Source organism: Chelonia mydas, chromosome 3 (genome assembly GCF_015237465.2).
Source record: "Chelonia mydas isolate rCheMyd1 chromosome 3, rCheMyd1.pri.v2, whole genome shotgun sequence".
Taxonomy (NCBI): Eukaryota; Metazoa; Chordata; order Testudines; family Cheloniidae; genus Chelonia; species Chelonia mydas.
This window is the reverse complement of record NC_057851.1, coordinates 96,291,183-96,311,251: the sequence shown is the minus strand read 5'-3', so window position 1 is coordinate 96,311,251 and position 20,069 is coordinate 96,291,183. Positions and strand designations below refer to the sequence as shown.

Genomic DNA, 20,069 nt, shown 5'->3' with positions numbered 1-20,069 from the left:
GAATATTAATTGTACTGAATATCATCTTTAGGACAATGACTATCATAGATTTTAGTGTATTTTTAAAAATACATTCCATTATTATTACTACTACAATTATTAAGTTTATTAATACTAGACTTTTAATTCCTAATAACAGGATCATTCTTGCCTTTACCTAATAATGCTTCCCTTTTCCACATGGCAATCCTAAGTTTTTTCTTTGTTTTTCATGGAGCACAAGGCCCCATGGGTTTTTGTTTACATCCTTCTTTCTGAACCAGCATCATCTAGTTGTCTGAAGTAAGTTTTTCCCCTTGGGTTCACCTGTCTGCCTAGGTGTCTATAAATGATGTGGGAAACTTCAACAAATACTGTTTTAAAAAACTATCATGAGGAATGTGCACAGCTGTAGAAATAATTCTTGTCAGATCATTACATTTGAGAGTGGCCAAGAAAGTACCCATCCAACAAAATACAGGGAAATAAAACTTTATTTTGTACAGAATCTTTCAGAATGCTTTCCAGGGTTAAATAATACACCAAAGAATGTTAACAAATAAGAGAGAGGGCATGAGTAATTGAAAGATACGAGCCAGGGAGTACAGAAATGGTGCTCAGGTGAAATGGAGACCTGATTAGGCTGAGGTACACAGGAAGATAGTTTTAAATGGCTGTAGAGGAGACGACTCTTGCTCCAAGAGTGATGAGATTTTGTGAATAGACAAAGAGAAGGCTGAGTGACAGAGGGGAATAAAGAAAAACAAAATCTGTGATTTATAGAACCATAGACCCATGGAGTTAGAAGGGACCACAAGGATCATCTGGTCCAACCCCCCACCACCAAGACGCAGGATTTGTTTGTGTTTAACCATCCAAGACAGAAGGCTATCCAGCCTCCTTTTGAAAATCTCTAGTGAAGGAGTTTCCATGACGCCCCCTAAGCAGTCTGTTCCATTGTCCTTCTGTTCTTAGTTAGGAAGTTTTTCCTGAGATTTAATCTAAATTATGGTTGTTTTTAAATATAAGAGGGCAGGTTCTGCCCTTGGACTCATGCACACAACACCCTTTGGCTTGCTTAACGTGTCATATGTGCACATCTGAGGACACAATTGGTCCAACATGGTAACAGTCAACATTACCAAGACATGAATGGTGAGCGGGTAGGACTGTTTGAGAATGGGGCAAGGTGGGAGCACTTCTCCAGAAGAAATGTGTCCAGTGTTCATTATTAATTGTTCAGACATTGCTTAGTGAGTGGAGAGACAGAGATATCCTAAGCGGCCTAACTGCTTCATTGTTATTAAGGAATAGATAGCTTCCATGAAAAGTCTCAGAGTTTTGCCTGAGTAAAGACTGCCAGCTTGGGTACACAGAGTACTTTATGAATTTTGGAGAGCAAAAATCACAATTATTCAAAAAACTTTTGACATCTGAAACTTCAGTAGGAATTAGGTACCTAAGTCTCTTAGACTTCTTTGAAAATTCCTGGCCCTTTAATTAAACTGGAGCTGCATTTTAATGCTATTTTGGTAACTTCAATGTGTTACTGCCATGTGGTCTCTTGCTTCAGAAAAGATACATTCTAAAAATATGTCACTTTAAAAACTCCAGAATGGAGACTAAAAATAACTGAGTGTTTAAGGTTCAGATTTTTTTTTTTTTTTTTTTTTTTAAGATAAATGAAAACAAAATTTGCCCATACACATATGTGCTTACGAGGTTTGTGCCAAAACACAATCAAACATCAAGATGACTCTTCTCAATTTTTGTAAAATATTGTTTTGGATTCCAGACAAAAATAAACAGGGCCTGGTCTGTGGAAAATGTTTTCTTTTGTTAGGGTTCAATTTAAACGTAATTAGTTTTTCTATAAAGTAAATGAAGAGAGAAGCATGCCATAACAGTACTAATACAGTATTAACAGATTTGCTAACATACTGGGGTTAGTTCTATTATCCTTCTCCAGGTCCCAGACATTTAGGATGGGATTTTTTTTAAAATACATAAACTCAGGAGCACAAGTTCCCCATTTCCTTTAGGGGCACAGTCATTTAGGTGCTTCTGAAAATCCCACACTTAAATGTCCCAAGTTTTATAGAAAATGCTTCCCATTTGCAGACTTCACAAAGGTTGCAGAAGAAAAGCGTCTATTATTCATTATTAATTGTTCAGCAATAGCTTAGCTGATGGAGAGAAAGAGAGACATTCTAAATACCTGATTCCTTATATTCTTTAAGGACAGATTACTCCCTCTCCCTCTGGGAAAACATGTAGTAGGAGGGGGCTGCAGGACTGGAAAAGTCTTTTTGCCCAAGTAACAGTTGAAAACAAAGACTACATTCCCTTATCTTTCCTATATCCTGACCTCACCCTCATTGTAGAATTACTTCTAAATTCATGGCCAGAAAAATCTCTCTCTCCCACCCTCCTCTGCCACCAGGTTTATAAAGTAAATAAGGTACAGGGCAGGCAAAGATTTAAGCTTCACCTTGGTGCTAACAGAAATGGCTAGATTCTGATCTCACTTATCTGGAGTAACTTCACAGAAATCAATGTAATCACTATGGACTTAGATTGGCAGGAGATCAAAACCTGGCTTTATAAGAAAGGATAGCAATTAAACCTTACATAGCAATACTCCAATACATTGCTTGTTTATGGCACAAAGTTTTCTCTACTTATTAGGATGGAATACATTTCATTAGGAAGCTTTTTACAAACTATATTATATTCATGTTAAAGAGGAACTACAGATACACTCAAAAAGAAAAGGAGTACTTGTGGCACCTTAGAGACTAACCAATTTATTTGAGCATAAGCTTTCGTGAGCTACAGCTCACTTCATCGGATACACTGGAGTTCTCTCTATATTCAGTTTGACTGAAAAGACAAATCTCTAAATACACACATCTGAACAAGCAAATCTTAAGATTCTGACTCAGAGCTGAAGTGGAGTATGTTAAAAGTTTCAATTCAATCTTGTATGTTGGTGACATTCTGAGTGACATTACAGCCCTGCTAATAAAATAGATCAGATAATGATGCAATGGATAAGAAGGAGAAAGAGAGGGGAAGATTTTTATTAATAATTATTAATCATTTGTATTACCACAGCACCTAGGAGCCCCAGGCCTAGCCCAGGGACCCATTGTGCTAGGTGCTATACAAACACAGAGCAAAAAGATGGCCCCTGTCTCAAGGAGCTTACAATCAAAGTATCAGACAAGAGACTGCAGGTGGATTAAGACAGAGAGGAGTACAAGAAAACAATGAGACAATATTGTTTAGCATGATAGGCAGTGGTTGCCGCTCTCTTTTCGCCTAATTCATTTTATAAAACATAACATCTTCAGCCTGCTGATGCAAAAGCATCACAGTCACCATATAGCTTTTAAAGAACAAAGATTTTTTTTTAAACTTCTGACCTTCCAACTTGCAGTTGTACTAGTTTTCATGCAACAAAAATGTCAGCTCCAAAGACAGTTTAGTGATTTAGCCAGGAAGGAGAGAATGCCCCAGATTCCCTCCCTCTTAAGGCCACTTTGCAGTGTGCTACTGCTGCAGGAAGGAACTCAAATGTGAAACTGCAGAACTACTAACTGTAGTCTGTAACCCTATCATTTAAATCAGCTTCTGTACCAGATGACTGGACGATAGCTAATGTGACGCCAATTTTTAAAAAGGGCTCCAGAGGTGATCCCGGCAATTACAGGCCTGTAAGCCTGACTTCAGTACCGGGCAAACTGGTTGAAACTATAAGAAAGAAAAATATTGTCAGACACATAGATGAACATAATTTGTCGAGGAAGAGTCAACATGGTTTTAGTAAAGGGAAATCATGCCTCACCAATCTACTAGAATTCTTTGAGGGGATCAATAAGCATGTGCAGGGCCAGCTCTAGGTTTTTTGCCACCCCAAGCAAAAAAAATTTTGGCTGCCCCCCCCCCCCCTTTTTTTTTTGGCTTTTATATGTTTGCACTTTGCAATGTTTGGGGTTTTTTGTCTTAGCAAGACATAGCATAGTCTTAGCATAGCAAGACGTGGGGCCGTGGGCAGGGCTGCCACAGCCATTTCAGACTGGGATTGGCACCGGGGGAGTGGAGGTGATTGTGCCCTGGCTGGAGGGACCGGGCAGCCCACACACCCCCACCCCCTCAATGCCCGCTGCTGGCTCCTGCCGGCACGGGGCTGCGACGCCCAGCTCCAAGTCCTCAGTCGTGCTCGTGGGGAAGGAGACAGGACGGGCTCTAGGCACCAGCAAAACAAGCATGTGCTTGGGATGGCCGGAATGCTGCCCCTAGAAATGTGCCGCCCTAAGCACGTGCTTACTTTGCTGGTGCTTAGAGCCGGACCTGAGCATGTGGACCAAGGGGATCCAGTGGATATAGTGTACTTAGATTTTCAGAAAGCCTTTGACGAGGTCCCTCACCAAAGGCTCTTATGCAAAGTAAGCTGCCATGGGATAAGAGGGAAGGTGCTCTCATGGATTAGTAACTGGTTAAAAGAAAACAAAAGGTAGGTATAAATGGTCAGTTTTCAGAATGGAGAGAGGTAAATAGTGGTGTCCCCCAGGGGTCTGTTCTGAGACCAGTCCTATTCAACATATTCATAAATGATCTGGAAAAAGGGGTAAACAGTGAGGTGGCAAAATTTGCAAATGATACAAAATTACTAAAGATATTTAAGACCCAGGCAGACTGAAGAGCTACAAATGGATGTCTCAAAACTGGGTGACTGGGCAACAACATGGCAGATGAAATTTAATGTTGATAAATACAAAATAATGCACATTGGAAAGCATACTCCCAACTATACATATAAAACGATGGGGTCTAAATTAGCTGTTACTACTCAAGAAAGAGATCTTGGAGTCATTGTGGATAGTTCTCTGTAAACATCCACTCAATGTGCAGCCACAGTCAAAAAAGCGAACAGAATGCTGTGAATCATTAAGAAAGGGATAGATAATAGGACAGAAAATATCATGTTGCCTCTATACAAATCCATGGTACACCCACATCTTGAATACTGTGTACAGATGTGGTGGCCCCATCCCCAAAAATATATATTAGAATTAGAAAAAGTTCAGAAAAGGACAACAAAAATTATTGGGGGTATGGAACGGCTTCCGTACGAGAAGAGATTAATAAGACTGGGACTTTTCATCTTGGAAAAGAGATGGCTAAGGGGAGATATGATTAAGGGCTATAAAATCATGACTGGTGTAGAGAAAGTAGATAAGGAAGTGTCGTTTACTACTTCTCATAACACAAGAACTAGGGGTCACCAAATGAAATTAGTAGGCAGCAGGTTTAAAAGGAAGTATTTCTTCACACAACACATAGTCAACCTGTGGAACTCCTTGCCAGAGGATGTTGTGAAGGCCAAGACCATAACAGGGTTCAAAAAAGAACTAGATAAATTCACGGAGGCTAGGTCCATCAATGGCTATTAGCCAGAGTGGGCAGGAATGGTGTCCCTAGCCTCTGTTTGCCAGAGTCTGGGAATGAGCGACAGGGGATGAATCACTTGATGATTATCTGTTCTGTTCATTCCCTCTGGGGCACCTGGCACTGGCCACTGTTGGAAGACAGGATACTGGGCTAGATTGACCTTTGGTCTAACCCAGTAGGGCCATTCTTATGTATTCCTAAAAATTAGCTTAGTCAACCTCAGGGGAATCACTCCAATTTGGTAGGAATTTACAAGAGCACAGAGCTGGTGTATTAGCTCCTGCACCATACTCTATCTGCTGACAGCGAAGGGAGCATGGCCAGAGTCTGTATCAGCCCCTCAGAGCCTGTAACAACGTATGCCGGGCCCTTTAAGGTAGGCTTATGGCTCAGCACAATTCTGTTTCTCCGGCAAGGCTTTATGGAGATGTTGCCCAAAAAGGTCTAATGGGAGTTATGGTGCATTTCACAGACAGGAAGAAAGGAAGACCTGGTGAGTAGCAGCTGCTGATGAGTCTCTCCAGTGAGGAGATGACTGGAGCCTGGGTGGGCCTGAAGAGAGCAGCCTGCGATGGACAGTGGAAAGAAGCATGAGAAGGGCTGAGCATGAGACCTAGAGGCATGCAGGGCAGTAAGGACCCTAGGGAGAATAAGTTGTCCATTTGGGGAAAGACTGCTGGCAAGACCTAGACCCAGAGCAGTGAGCCCTGCACCGTAAGATGAAGGATTGAACATGTCTAGATAATACTTAGCCCTGCCAAGAGTGCATGGTACTGAACTAGATGACCTCTCGAGGTCCCTTCCAGTTCTACGATTCTATGAGCTAGGAAGCAGGTAAAGGAAATAGCTCAGGGTAAAAGCAGTAGTATGGGTTTGGACCCTGGATTTGTACCTGCTTCTTGTTTAGCATTTCCAGGCTGGGGTTTCCAGAGAGGCTGGGAGGAATTCTCCCCTTTCACTTCCCTGCATTGAGTATGGGGGCAAAGTTGCTCAAACACAGGGCTGTGGCTCAGAAAGGAACCAGAGAGAGACAGAGAGAGAAAGAACAGCTTGGAGAAGCCAGTTTGTTGTGGACTGCCATTGGATGTTTGTTTACCCCAGAAGGGGTGGAGTTCTTCTAACTTAATCAGATGGCTAAACTACCCGCAGGCTAATGGGGAAACTGGGGTAGCAATTGCACCCAATGGTGGATAGGTAAGCCCCAGCTATATGGCTATGCGCAGGCAGTGTAATTTAGTGCAGGGAGACCAAGATCACAAGAGTCCACACCCCAGTCCCTTCTGATTTGTACCGTGTGCTCGTCAGCCATAGCTGAGGAGCTGGGCAAATTAACAGTCATGTAGGTCATTAATTTGCATATGCCAGCAAAGCATGAAGGGTTTTATTCCTGCATCAGTTGCTTAACAACTAATTAATTATAGGCTAAGCTTTCATTGAGGCACTGCCAATATTTTAACAAGAGGCTCTGTCATAGAGTGAATGGCCCCTTTCAGAGGAATTGGGGTTGAGTGCGCCAGTGACTGATAAACCCAGTGGGCTTCCTGAAGGTTAAGAGAAACACACTAAAACAAGTCCAAAATGCTTTCAGTGGGCATAATTGAGCCAGAGTATTTTGTGACACAACACAAAGTAAAGTACCAAGCAGAATCTGCAGTTGGAGACGGTGATTCCCAAAACCCAAGGAGAGCCTGGGAAGGGCTGAAAAGCTGTGCCCAGCATAGAAACTTGAAGACAGGACCTCAGGGGAAGGGGCTGTGCCGAGTGAGAGACTGGGGCAGGAGTAACTTTATTTTGAGTTTATTATATGCTAATAAACCAGTCGCCAAGAAGGTCTTGTTTATTAACAACTTCCCAAACAATGTATAGCAAGCCCTTCCCTTCCATTAGTCACAAAACACCTGTTCCGAGATGAATTCCAGGTATAAAACCCACCTGCCTCTCCATCTTTGTTTGTTTTATAAAACACATTTCTATTCTAAGTTGCTGTACTTTACCAGCTGAGTTCACGTCTTGTTGACTGGCTAGCTTCTAAAGGTGCAACAGCCTCAATGCACTACGTTTAGTCACAGTGCTAGCTTGATAATAAAAAGTTGAGAACAGTAATCCTTCTAGAACTGTGCATAATGAACTTTTCTTCCTTAAGGAGAGACTCTCTCTCTTTTATATATGCTGCTATGTGAGGATACAGTCTATGTCACATAACAGAGACAAGAAACAAATCCAAGGAGCTAAAGGAAGACTGAGAATAAAAATGGCAAGAAATTCTATGGCATATAAGAAAAGGCTGCTTTACAAGGGGCCATATTAATAAAGCAGTAGTATTGTTTAAAAAGGAAAGAAGAATAAAAATGGTATGTGCGTACAGGAAAATAAACCCAATGGGGTTAGAATTTCTTGTGCTTGCTTATAATTGATTGAATTTCCAGTTTATTTGAGATCTGGCTGTGTAACTTCTTCTTTTTACTTTGGTTTAGCTTAAGTAAGGTACTACCCATTATGAGTAAAGTGGCAGAATCTGGCTCTAAGCCATTTCAGCATTTTATTTTATGTAAAATCATTGTTTCAATCAAAATCAGTATTTTGATCAGAAGCAGGTATTAGCTATTTGTCCAAATATCTGTATTGAATATACCAGTTCATTCATAGTTATCAGTCCTAATATCTAGGAATAAGAAAAGAATCCATGACAAACTGCACCTCTAGATGAAACAGGTATAGTATTTTTCATCTTTTATGTCATAAGCTATATCTGCTTGTGATACAATTGAAAGGAAATCTTTGTGCTGAAAACTTTAGGAGCTCATTTTAATTTCAGCTGCGTAGGTGAAGGATGTGGGTTTGTACATATTTATATGCATTTGTCTTTGTTCTGCTTTTATCTTCTAGAGATTGAGAAATATGGGTAAGGAGCTTCTTCTAGAATTAGAAAAAGGATACTGGAAGATAATTCTGTAGCTAAGCATCTCTAAATCTAAAATCCCAAATATACAAAACTAATGGGAATTTAGATTGAATCTTACATGATGCAGATGAGAGTGGAGATTAGACATCAACCATAAATCATGAAATAAATATTTCAAAGGACTCTGACACTTCTGAAGTGTAGCATGTGGGGGTGCAGAATAGAAGGCTTACTCTCTGTGGTATAAAGCAAAGAAGAGGTTTGTGTGACTTGGCATATGAGATTGGATATGAAGTCAGAGCACAGTTAAACATTTTGGGGCTCGGTGTGCCGAAAGATGGATGAATGCAGTTTCCCCCCTAAATCTAAACAAAGAACAATGCCCAAAACACTCAGAAATAATTTAGTTTACAAATACTGGGCTTATTTACTTGATCCCTTAATCGTTGACCCATTCATTTCTGTACACTGACCCAACGTTAAACAAATAAGGAGGTGTATTTAAGCCACAAACATTTGTGGAGCCTCTAAACTAGTATTTACAGAAATAGTAGCTAACTGTAGTTAACTGGCAATCTTTTAACTTGAGTTAAAATGAGCAAAAACTCTAGTCTAGACACACTCGGTGCAGACAATGTCATGATGTAAAACACAACATGTCCTTGTCTACACTGAATGCTAAATTAATCATGTTAATTAACATGTTTAACAAAAAGTAATTTCCCACTGTATACATACTCAGTGAGTGGCAGACAGAACAACAGGCACAAAATTCGCTGTTGAAGAGATCCAAAGGGAGGGTTAAGGAATGTACGCTGACAGATGTGAAATCAAAGTCTGCATAAACTGTGTGATGCTTTAGAAGAGTTTTCCTTCTGATCTAAAAACATTTCATTTATATAAAATATGACCCTTCAGAGTTGCAGGAGTTAAATAGAGCCTATCTATCTAACATTCTCCTTAGCAGCTCTGCAACCTAGAGCGCCTAAATGACTTAGGAGCCTAAGTCACATTTCCAAAGGCACCTAGGGTGGGATCCATCTAGGGACGGATCCACCTAGGGACTGAAGGGTTGCCATGCTGAATGTGTCAGCACCTAACTTTTTGGTACCTAGAAAATCACTGGAACACATTGCAATCCACAAAGCCTGAGTTAAGTTCCTAGGTTCCCTATATAATGGGATCCACAAAACCCAGTATGCTAGGCAGGGAGCTCCCTAAGCTAGCCAGAGAGATGCTGGCCACAGGGGTATATGCTAAGTCCCACCCTTCCCACAGAGATAGGTGCCTAAATCCAGGCTGCAAGGAAACACCTATCCTTGCTAGCAATCCACGAATGGGAACCAGCCACCTGGAGTCAGACAGCTGAGGCTCTTCTTGTAGGTATAAGTTATGTGCTTGCCTGCCTCACGTCATACAAAGAATGTGGGTGTGCTGCCCACTTCATAACTAACTTTTAGCCCGGGGTTAGAGCATGTGCCTGAGCTGTAGGAGACCCAGGTTCAATTCCCCTCTCTCTGCCAGACAGGGAGAAAGGATTTGAATGAGGTATCCCACCTTTCAGGGGTCTCCATCTTACTCTCTCTCTGGCCCAATGATTAGAGAGAGCGAGAATGACACTGTAGTCCAGTGGCTAGGGCACCCACCAGGGTCTGGTTCAGTCCCCCCTGCTCCAAGCATTTGCTAATTATTTAACCACAGAAGAACAGCTTCAACAAGAGAGGCTGAGGTAGCTACGCTTCAGACTATCCCATAGCACAGAGGTTAGAGCACTCTCCTGAAGGATCTGCACAGGGATCCCCCCATCTGGTAAAGAGGGGGGAATTGAATCCGAGTCGCCCACACCAGAGGTAAGTGCTCTAATCACTGAGCTAAAAGTTATAAACTAGGCACCACCACTGGATTTTTAATGAGACCTGATCCAGTAGGCAGCCCCTGAACACACCTACCAGATTGAGTCCTGCACATGACTTAAGCGGCTAAACATCTAGCTTGCCCCAGTTTGTGAATTGCTCTGGAGCTTCAGTGGGAGATAGGTGTCCAGCTGTCTACGGGCATGTGCACTGCTGCCGCCCATGAGGCAGAAACTTAGCTACCAAGGGAACTTTTACACTGAAAAGTTTGGCATTGCGTGCGTTTAGACACCTACAGAGTTTGACAGGAGTTTTGTGGATCCCATCCCTCATGCCTAACCTACTTAGGCACCTAGTAGGATTTTCACAAGTGCCTTCCTGCCTCTTTAAGGGCCAGATTTTCAAAGGAATTTTGATGCCCAAATCATAGGACATATCTACACGACCCTGCAGTACGGACTACAGGGCTGTGAACTGCAGTGCGCAGGAACGTGTAACTCTCCCATGTAGACACTGCTGGCACAATCTAAAAGGTACTTTTGTTTGCATAACGTAGTCCTCTCTCAAAGAGGAGCATGTTAACATGAACTAGGGACCTTTTACAAAAAGAAAAGGAGTACTTGTGGCACCTTAGAGTGCTCTAACCCCTGGGCTTATGCTCAAATAAATTTGTTAGTCTCTAAGGTACCACAAGTCCTCCTTTTCTTTTTGCGAATACAGACAAACTGAGCTGCTACTCTGAAATAGGTACCTTTTAGTTCATGCCACCAGCGTCCACTATTACACTCTGCAATTCACAATCTGTAGTCCAAACTGCAAAGCCATGTAGACAAGCCCTAAGTGTCTTTTAGTGAGACTTAGGCACTTCTGAAACTTTTACCAGTAGCCAATACCTAGATTAAAATGCCATCCCCTTACAGTGATATAGAACCATGTTGTCCCATCAAAGCTAATAGTGAAGAGTGTTAGAACACTGAAACCCCTACCTGTGTCAGGCAAGCGTGCTAGACTGTAGTTATACTTGTAGTGGGATGGGCCCTTTGACTAATCAGCCATCATAAGTACCTGTTAGACAGCGTTTAAGACCTCATCAACATTACAAAAGTAACTATGTTTAAATATGGTTGTGGCTGAACCATGTTATACTGTAATCTGGTTTATTAAAATTGGCTGTTGTAACCATGTTAGAGAACAATGTTCTAGACTAGATACCTGCCAGGGTTAAAAAACCATGGCTTTAGAAGATGGTAATAACATGATTATTTTTGTCCACATTGGCAAGACTAAATCGTGTAACAGCATACCAGATTTGGGTTACAACCATTTTAACAAAAGTTTAATCATAAGTTTGTTTGTTTGTGGTGTTAACAAGGCATTGATAAAGGTCTAAAAATTTCCTTTAACTACATCACCCCTAGAATTAGGTTGTTTCTAATATTATACAATTCCTAAAGCTAATATTGTGTTTTTTGAGAGGCAGACTATTAATGAAGGACAAATCAGTATTAATAAAGAATGGAAAACTCATTATTTGACAAAATATTCCGTTTGCTAAATGACATTGCCACGAACAGCTGAATTATGTTTGTGATACCTTAAAGATATGAAGAAATCATTATAAAATGTATGGTAAAGCTATATAGTGCTTTCAATTTAAATTAGTATTAAATTAGTGTGAACTAGCTAAACATCCACATGAGGGCATCATTAGAGCTTCTAATCATTCACACTTATACTCAATTTGTTGACAGCTTGCCAGAAGTTATGAAAACTAAGATACCAAAAGAAATTTAGCAGTGTTGCTGTAGCCATGTTGGTCCCAAAATATCAGAGACACAAGGTAGGTAAGATAGTATCTTTTTCTTGCACCAACTTCTGCTAGTGAAAGAAAGAGACATGCTTTCAGGCTACACAGAGGTCCTCTTGAGGTCTGGGAAAAGTACTCCGAGGGTATGTCTACTCTGCAATGTAAGCCCAGGGTTCGAACTGAGGCTCCAGCCTAACCCCCCTCCGTCTACACACAAATCGTGCTAATCCAGGGTTGCACAGGGTACATCTACACTACAATTAGACACCAGCCGCAGGTGTCTAATGGCAGTTTAGACCTACCCACGAGGATGGAGAGTCCAAGCCTGAGTCAAGCTGGGATCCAGGGTTCAATCCCTATTGCTTTGCAGTATAGACACAGCCCCAATGGACTCATGCTCTGGGGGTACATCTACACAGCAATTAAACACATACAGTTAGCCCGGGTCAGCTGACTTGGACTCATGGGGGTCAGGCTGCTGGGCTAAAACTGCTATTTAGACATTCGAGCTCAGGCTGGAACCTGATCTGGGATCCCATGAGGGGGCTTCAGCCTGAGCCCGAACATCTACACAGCAATTTTTAGCCCCGCAGCCTGAGCCCTGCAAGCCTGAGTCAGCTGACCCAGGCCAGCTACTGCCATGCCATGGGTCTTTTATTCCAGTGTAGACGTACCGTGGGAGTTTGCCAAAAGTATTCCACAGTCCCATGGGCCAATTTTCTTTATTTCTGGACAGTCCAGTTTGATGGATAGTCAAGTTTCCCCACACTGCACCATGGACAAAGAGCTGGAGTGTCCACATTTAAGGAGGGTAATAGGAAGTCTGGGCTATGGGTGGTTGGATTCAGGCCCACGTAATGCAGTGTAGCCTCTGGAGCTCCAGGAGTTCAACAATTCCTAACCTGGAGTTACAAATGAGCATTCATGCTCAAGCTCTAGGTTAACAAATCCATGGTCTACTAACTTGGGTTCAATTAACCCTAGGCTTACACTGTAACATAGACATACCCACAATGTCACAGCTAAATACAAGGTGGAACAGATTGTTTAACATAAAGTAGTGAACACGTTTTGTAAGAGACCATTCAAGGTGAAGTGGCCTGTTAACATCTCTGCAGTCATTACCTCCACCCCCAACACACTTTTCAAGATCCCTGGGTTCTACACATGCCTATTCCAACTTGTGGTGTACCTCATCCCGTGCACTAAATGGCCCAATAGCAACTACATGGGTGAAATCAGATAGCCACTATGCTCTCGAATGAACTCACACAGATAAATGATAAAAGACAAAAATACCATATCACACATGGGAGAACACTTTTCACAAAACAATCACTCTGTATCTGACCTCTCAGTCCTCATTGTCATAAGAAACCTGCACAACACCTTCAAAAGATGAGCCTTGGTGCTTAAATGCATAACTTTGCTAGACACTAAAAATCATACTCCTAATAGAGATGCTGGATTTATGTCTTACTACAACAATCTGTAACCAACTAACCTCCCTTTTTGTCCTATGACTGCAGTGGTGTTAATGGACCAATTCACCTTGAATGGTCTTTTAAAATATGTGTTCACTACTTATCCTAAATAATCTGTTCCAACTTGTATTTAGCTGGGACAGTCTCAGTACCTTTCCCAGACCTGAAGAAAAGCTGTGTAAGCTCAAAAGCTTGTCTCTCTCATCAACAGAAGTTGGTCTAATAAAAGATGTTACCTCACCCACCTTGTCTCTCAGAATCAGTTTAAGTCATACAAAAACAGTGAATTAATATTTCATATATACAAAATCATGAGGGGGCACTTATGGGAATGTCAATATCTCAATATAAAAAAATATTTATGAAGCCTAAAGTTGGCACTCACAAATGAGTTCTTCTCACAAACGCTTTTGAAATGGGACCTTACCCACTACCATTAGTGTTAAAATGACATAGAATGACCACACTTTGGTTACAATGCTCAAAACTGCAGATGGCAAGAATCTGCAGGGAGCAAAACAACATATCAGTAATGAGACATTAGGAGAAAGTCATGCTGAAACATAGAGGGGTACATTATCAGAATGGTACATAGGGATTTGGGCAGCAAAATTCCCTTCAGCAACTATATAATTGCTTAGCTATTTTTTTCTACATTAGATAACCCTATCAGCATCCACGATGTTAGGGCACAGGATTTAGGGCTGATCCTTTGACTTTGTCACCCCTCTGCTTGAACTGATGAAAACCAGCAGCAACAACGTGAAGCTAGAAAGTGGAAGCTGTGGTAAGAAAAGAGGAGTGCAGCCATCCAGTGCCTTTGTGCCTTCTTCCATGTGAGGGAAGTTCCTATTCCCACCAACTCAGGCATCTAAAAACTCTAGCTAGAATAAGGGCCAATGAGATACTAAGGAAGAACAGTTTCCTGTGCCAGCATACTGTATTTCTAGTTTGCCCACCCAGTGGTCCAATTCCTGTCCACACAGAGACCTGCTTCTGCTCAGATAGCCCTCCCTCCACCATTCTGCCTTCCCTACCTCAGATACCTGTTTCCCTTCCTCAACCCAAACCAATCAGCCTTTGCTCCTGTTACACCAATAAAATAAAAACCAGCAGGATTTTATTAAAGGGGAAAAGGCAAAATGCCACATGTATTGTGAATACAGAAAGAATCATAGTAAGCAGTTAGTTATAGCTATAACATTCCATTCAATCCCATATTTATTCACACATTCATTCATTCATACACACACAGGTTCTGCAAGGTTGTTACCATAGTTACCATCTTTAGAGTTGCTCATGCCAAGCCACTGGCCAGGTGGCCTGGACATGAGGAGGGAACAGGGCCTTGTCAGATGCACATCTGATGCTCCTGGAAGCTGGTTTGCAGAATCAGACCCCAAAGTTCTCACTTTCCAGAGTCCATTTTTATAGGAATTTCTTCCTATGTCAGTCTATGGGAATTGCTTCATCATGCTGTTGCTGAATCCAATCAGCAGATGGCACATTCCTGACGGCTCCGTGCTGCCAGATGTTATCTTGTTCTTTGGTTCTCCCATTCTTGAGGCTGTTGGGTGGATTCCAGTCTGCCCTCCGGGGGTCCTCTGGTTATTTCCACTTGACGCCTTCTTCAGCCGATGGACACTGAATTCTTAGGCTGGCACCTCCCTGATCATTCAGTTATTATCCACACCAAGCATCCATCCACATACATCCTCTATCTCTATTTTAATCACAATTGTTAACAAAGCGAGATGAATACAACAAAAGGGCGGGGAGTCTCTGGGTGCTGTTTCTGTTGTTACAGAGTATTGCTTTGAGTCTCTCTCTGTGTGAGTGGTTGTTGTTACAAAGAACTGCTTTGAGAACAGACTCTGTCTTAGAATGTACTAACACAATTAGCAGCTTGCAAGTTTCACACAGAGGGAGAGAAACAGTACCTAAAACCAAGAGACCTCTTAATTAGTAATTCCCCATAGTTTAAATTCCAGGGTATCAAACTCATTTGTGATTTTAATACAGAACTTCTTTAATATGATCCAACACTCCCACCTCCTATCCCTTACCTACTTTGCCACAAAGCACCCAGGGTTCCCTTGCACTCCCTGAGACCTAACTCACTGTCCACTATGCACTCAGAACTAAATTTCAAACACCTATTTCTAACTCCAGCTCTGTCCCAGAGTGTAGCCACTCTGAAACAAGGCAAAGTTGTTGTTGCTTGGTTGTGAAACTATAAATCAGTATACTTCTGCTCAGCTATTTGTGGAAAATGTATCACACCACATTCAAAATCAGTACCAGTCACTACCACTACAGACAGGATTCCTGCTAAAGAGTTTGTAGAACTGTAGGCTACCAGGACTGAGAAAAAAAGAGAATGTTCCTAACATATGAAGAACAATAAACAGAATACTGGCTAAAGAACTGAGGTACCAGTTATAGACCTAATAATGGATGTGTCTCAGGTCCTGTATTTAGCTGAAAACGGAAGCTCTTCATTCACAGAGTCTGGTTTTATGCCTCTCATAAATTAGATGCATTATGTGGTTTGTGGACAGGACCTCAACCTCGCTCAGACAGATGTTGGAATTGATCAGCAGTACATAAAATCTGACATAGCAAGTGACCCATACCTAAATGAAAGCTTTATTAATGCACATCATAGGTTAAAATTTATTCACAGTTACACATGCAAAGTTCTTTTTGAAGCTGTTAGGGGACCCACTTCTACCTGTAGGTAGAATCTGGCCCTATATTGTTAATAAGTTACCTTATCTTGGTCCTGAATCTGACTGCTCTCAGTTACAGATGTACATCAATTAATTTCATCAATGGGAGATGCCCCTTATTTACACCAATTTGGTGTAAAGATCAGAATCAGATACCTAAAATATAAATAATGTATTTGTGTTTAAATTAGAAATGAAAAAGAATGCAAACTTAAACTACTCAGGAAATCATATTAAAAGCTGGTGATTTGGATTGTGATACTTGTATAAGCAACCCAGAGATTATTTCAATAAGAAGTTAAAAGGCCACATGAAAGAGAATCTAGAGTTATGTTTTTCCAGTTACTGTAAAATTTATAGTATGTTTCTTGCTTTAGGGTCTCTTCAGACCATCACAGAGGATTGCTCGTATTAGTCAGTTTTCTATCTCTAAATCATTAACCCAATTTCTTGATACATTGCTCAAGAGAAAAGAAGGTCAATAAATCTGCCTCTGCAGACTACAAAGCACCAGCAGGTAAGTGTGGCTTTTTTCTTTTCTAAGAAAATGCTTCTGGATTGTCAGCTGTGTAGGAATGCTGAGTGAAGAAGTTGGGAAGGTGGGAGAAATGTATGGGGGGGAAGATAGCTGTAATAGATTGAAGCAGTAGGTATCTACCAACATTCATATGACCACAGAGGGTACATCTACACTGCAATAAAACAACTGCAGCTGGCCCGTGTCAGCTGACTCGGGCTCAGGCTGTGGGGCTATAAAATTGAAATGTAGACTTTAATGCTCAGGCTGGGATCTCAGAGCCCAGGCTCCAGCCCGAATACCTTTGCTGCAATTTTATAGGCCTGCAGCCTGAGTCCCATGAGCCCAAGTCAGCTGACATGGGCCAGCAGCAGGTGTTTTATTGCAGTGTAGATATGTACAGAGCTACTTATCTTTCGGTTTACAGTGTGTGGGGGGATGGTCATGCTATATATACACTACCAATTATGTTTTATTTTTAAATAGCATCCTAGGGATGCTTTTCTAAAAGTAGACAATTCAGACAGCTAATGTGACAAGTGAAAACAAAATGAATACTCAAGTATATTTAAGGGTATTCATTAGTATCTAAAATTTTGTATGGCACCTTTCACAAATATCTATTTTATTTGCATTGCTGTAGTGTTTAGAGGCTAATCAGTCAGTGATCAGAGTCCCATTGTGGCAAGCACTGTTCAAACATACAATGAAGGGACAGTTGCTACTCCAAAAAGCTTACAATTTAAGTATAAGACAAGAGACAGCAGATGGATACAACAAACAGATGGCAGAGCACAAGGTAATAGTGAGACCATTATTAGTAGTGTAATAAGTAGCAGTCACAGGATACCAGTTGCTAAACATTATCAAGTGTTTTTTAGGCATCCTATCATAGGTGTGTCTTAAAAAGAGATGTAAAGAAAGCTCATTCACCTCCTCTACAGTGGCCTTGTGGATTTTGACATTGCAGAAGCAGTGGCATGGGAAAAATTGTAAAGGTGCTTATTGGAAAATTTGACAAATGTGCTGTCATAAATATAAAGGGAAGGGTAACCACCTTTCTGTCCACAGTGCTATAAAATCCCTCTTGGCCAGAGGCAAAACCCTTTCACCTGTAAAGGGTGAAGAAGCGAAGATAACCTCTCTGGCACCTGACCAAAATGACCAACAAGGAGACAAGATACTTTCAAAGCTGGAGGGGGAGTGGGGACAAAGGGTCTGTCTGTCGGTGTGATGCTTTTGCCAGGAACAGATCAGGAATGCATCTCAGAACTCCTGTAAAAAGTTAGTAAGGAATCTAGCTAGAAATGCGTTAGATTTCTTTTTGTTTAATGGCTGGTAAAATAGCTGTGCTGAATGGAATGTATATTCCTGTTTTTGTGTCTTTTTGTAACCTAAGGTTTTGCCTAGAGGGATTCTCTATGTTTTGAATCTGATTATCCTGTAAGGTATTTACCATCCTGATTTTACAGAGGTGATTCTTTTACTTTTTCTTTAATTAAAGTCTTCTTTTAAGAACCTGATTGCTTTTTCATTGTTCTTAAGATCCAAGGGTTTGGGTCTGTGTTCACCTGTACAAATTGGTGAGGATTTTTATCAAGCCTTCCCCAGGAAAGAGGGTGTAGGGCTTGGGGAGATATTTTGGGGGGAAGACGTCTCCAAATGGGCTCTTTCCTTGTTCTTTGTTTAACACGCTTGGTGGTGGCAGCATAGGGTTCAAGGACAAGGCAAAATTTGTACCTTGAGGAAGTTTTTAACCTAAGCTGGTAAGAATAAGCTTTGGGGGTCTTTCATGCAAGTCCCCACATCTGTACCCTAGAGTTTAGAGTGGGGAAGGAACCTTGACATGTGCTATCAAGGATGGCACTGCAGATATGATTGGCAGGTTGATAATATGTATGTGAGAGGCCATGAAGGGCCATAAAAGAGAAAACAAGTTAGTCTGTGCTTGTTCAAGGCAATCAATGTACTGCAGCAAAAACAACCATCAATGTCACAGTTCAGCAGGCTAACTAAGTAAGTAACTGGATGAAAAACTGTTTAGTTTTAAAATGTGCACAGGAATTAGCAGCTCAAATACCAGGAGGGCAAAAGTTCCATCCAAAATGAACAAAAGCCTGACAATGAGATAACGGATGACAGAGATGCAAGCAATAAGGACCACACAGAGTGAACATAGAGGGCAGAAGGCAGAGATGAACCAGATCAGGGAACTACGTGCAAAGACCTGGAATGTTAGAGACAGAATGTTACCCTGAATTCATAACTTAACCAGTACAGATGACTAAATAAGAGAGTAACATGGAGGAGAGAAAAGAGGCAATGAAAAAAAAAAATCAAATGAACCACATGATTCTGTATCTACAGCAAATGAGAAATCAATGAGACAGAAAGACCACTGAGAATTGAGTTACAGGTGAATCAAAGCAGGCACCATTTTAACTGTGAGAACTATATAACACAGTCAGGACTGCTTACTTGACCCGGGAGCTGGTCAAACCCTGGTGGTTCATTTTGAGGATTCAATTCTATATAACTAAAGCCTACCAGAAATATCCCTCCTCCTTTTCTACCCCTTTACTCCTTCCAGTCACAGGCACCCTTTACTTCACAATTTTGTCTTTGGTTGGTAGTGAGTGGTCCACCCTCTTCCGCATGCTGCCTAACAGTACCCCTCACTGGTGTGCTTGATGCATGCTTCCCACCTTTGTCATGTGGATCACTGGGTAGGGCCACTCTCCTGAAACATCATGGTCTTCAAGGAGGCCAAGAAGCTGACCTTAGCAACCACATAGGGCCTGCTACAGAGCTCGCAGAAGTCAATGGAAAGGCTCCATATTGACTCCATAGATGCTGGATTAGGGTCATAGGCAAAAAGTGAGAGAAATAAACTGTACAGGCAGGAGACCTCCATAAGACTCTGGCATCTAGGCAGGGTAACACCTGGAAGAAGAGGTTGGGCTGTGTGGCTAGCATCAATCTATGTATACCTGACTCTTGTGGTCCTGGGCTGATGACTGAGGGCTTTGCTGTAAACCAGATGTATCCTAATTGAGAGGCTGGGTTCTGCTTCCTATACAAGTGCCCTTTAAATAGCCATGAATTTCAGAAATGTTTAACAAATGGAATCTGCAAGTCTTTACAGCTGAGTTGGTGTGTGGGTAAAAGCGCAGGTCAGAATCAGTGATACTCCCAAGAGTTGTGCTTCTGGGCTGGGGTTAAAACAAGAAGATTAACCGCAAAATAGAAAGACCCAACTATGGAAAACAGTAGTGGGGCCAGGGGAAAAAAAAAAAAAAAAAACGAACATTTCTTCCTTTGTCCTAGTTATTAAAAAA

General features: G+C 41.5%; 1 protein-coding gene across 3 annotated transcripts in view; it reads right to left on the bottom strand.

Moving 5' to 3' along the window:
* TMEM200A (transmembrane protein 200A) overlaps positions 1-20,069 on the bottom strand; it is a 71,797-nt gene that overhangs the window by 3,656 nt on the left and 48,072 nt on the right. The window contains exon 1 of one of the 3 annotated variants that reach the window (XM_027823211.3): positions 16,256-16,349. The exons of the other annotated variants lie outside the window; for them this stretch is intronic. The gene's annotated coding sequence lies outside the window, so the exon portion shown is untranslated. Of the gene's footprint in view, positions 1-16,255; positions 16,350-20,069 lie in introns of those variants that run through there. 3 annotated transcript variants of the gene reach the window in all.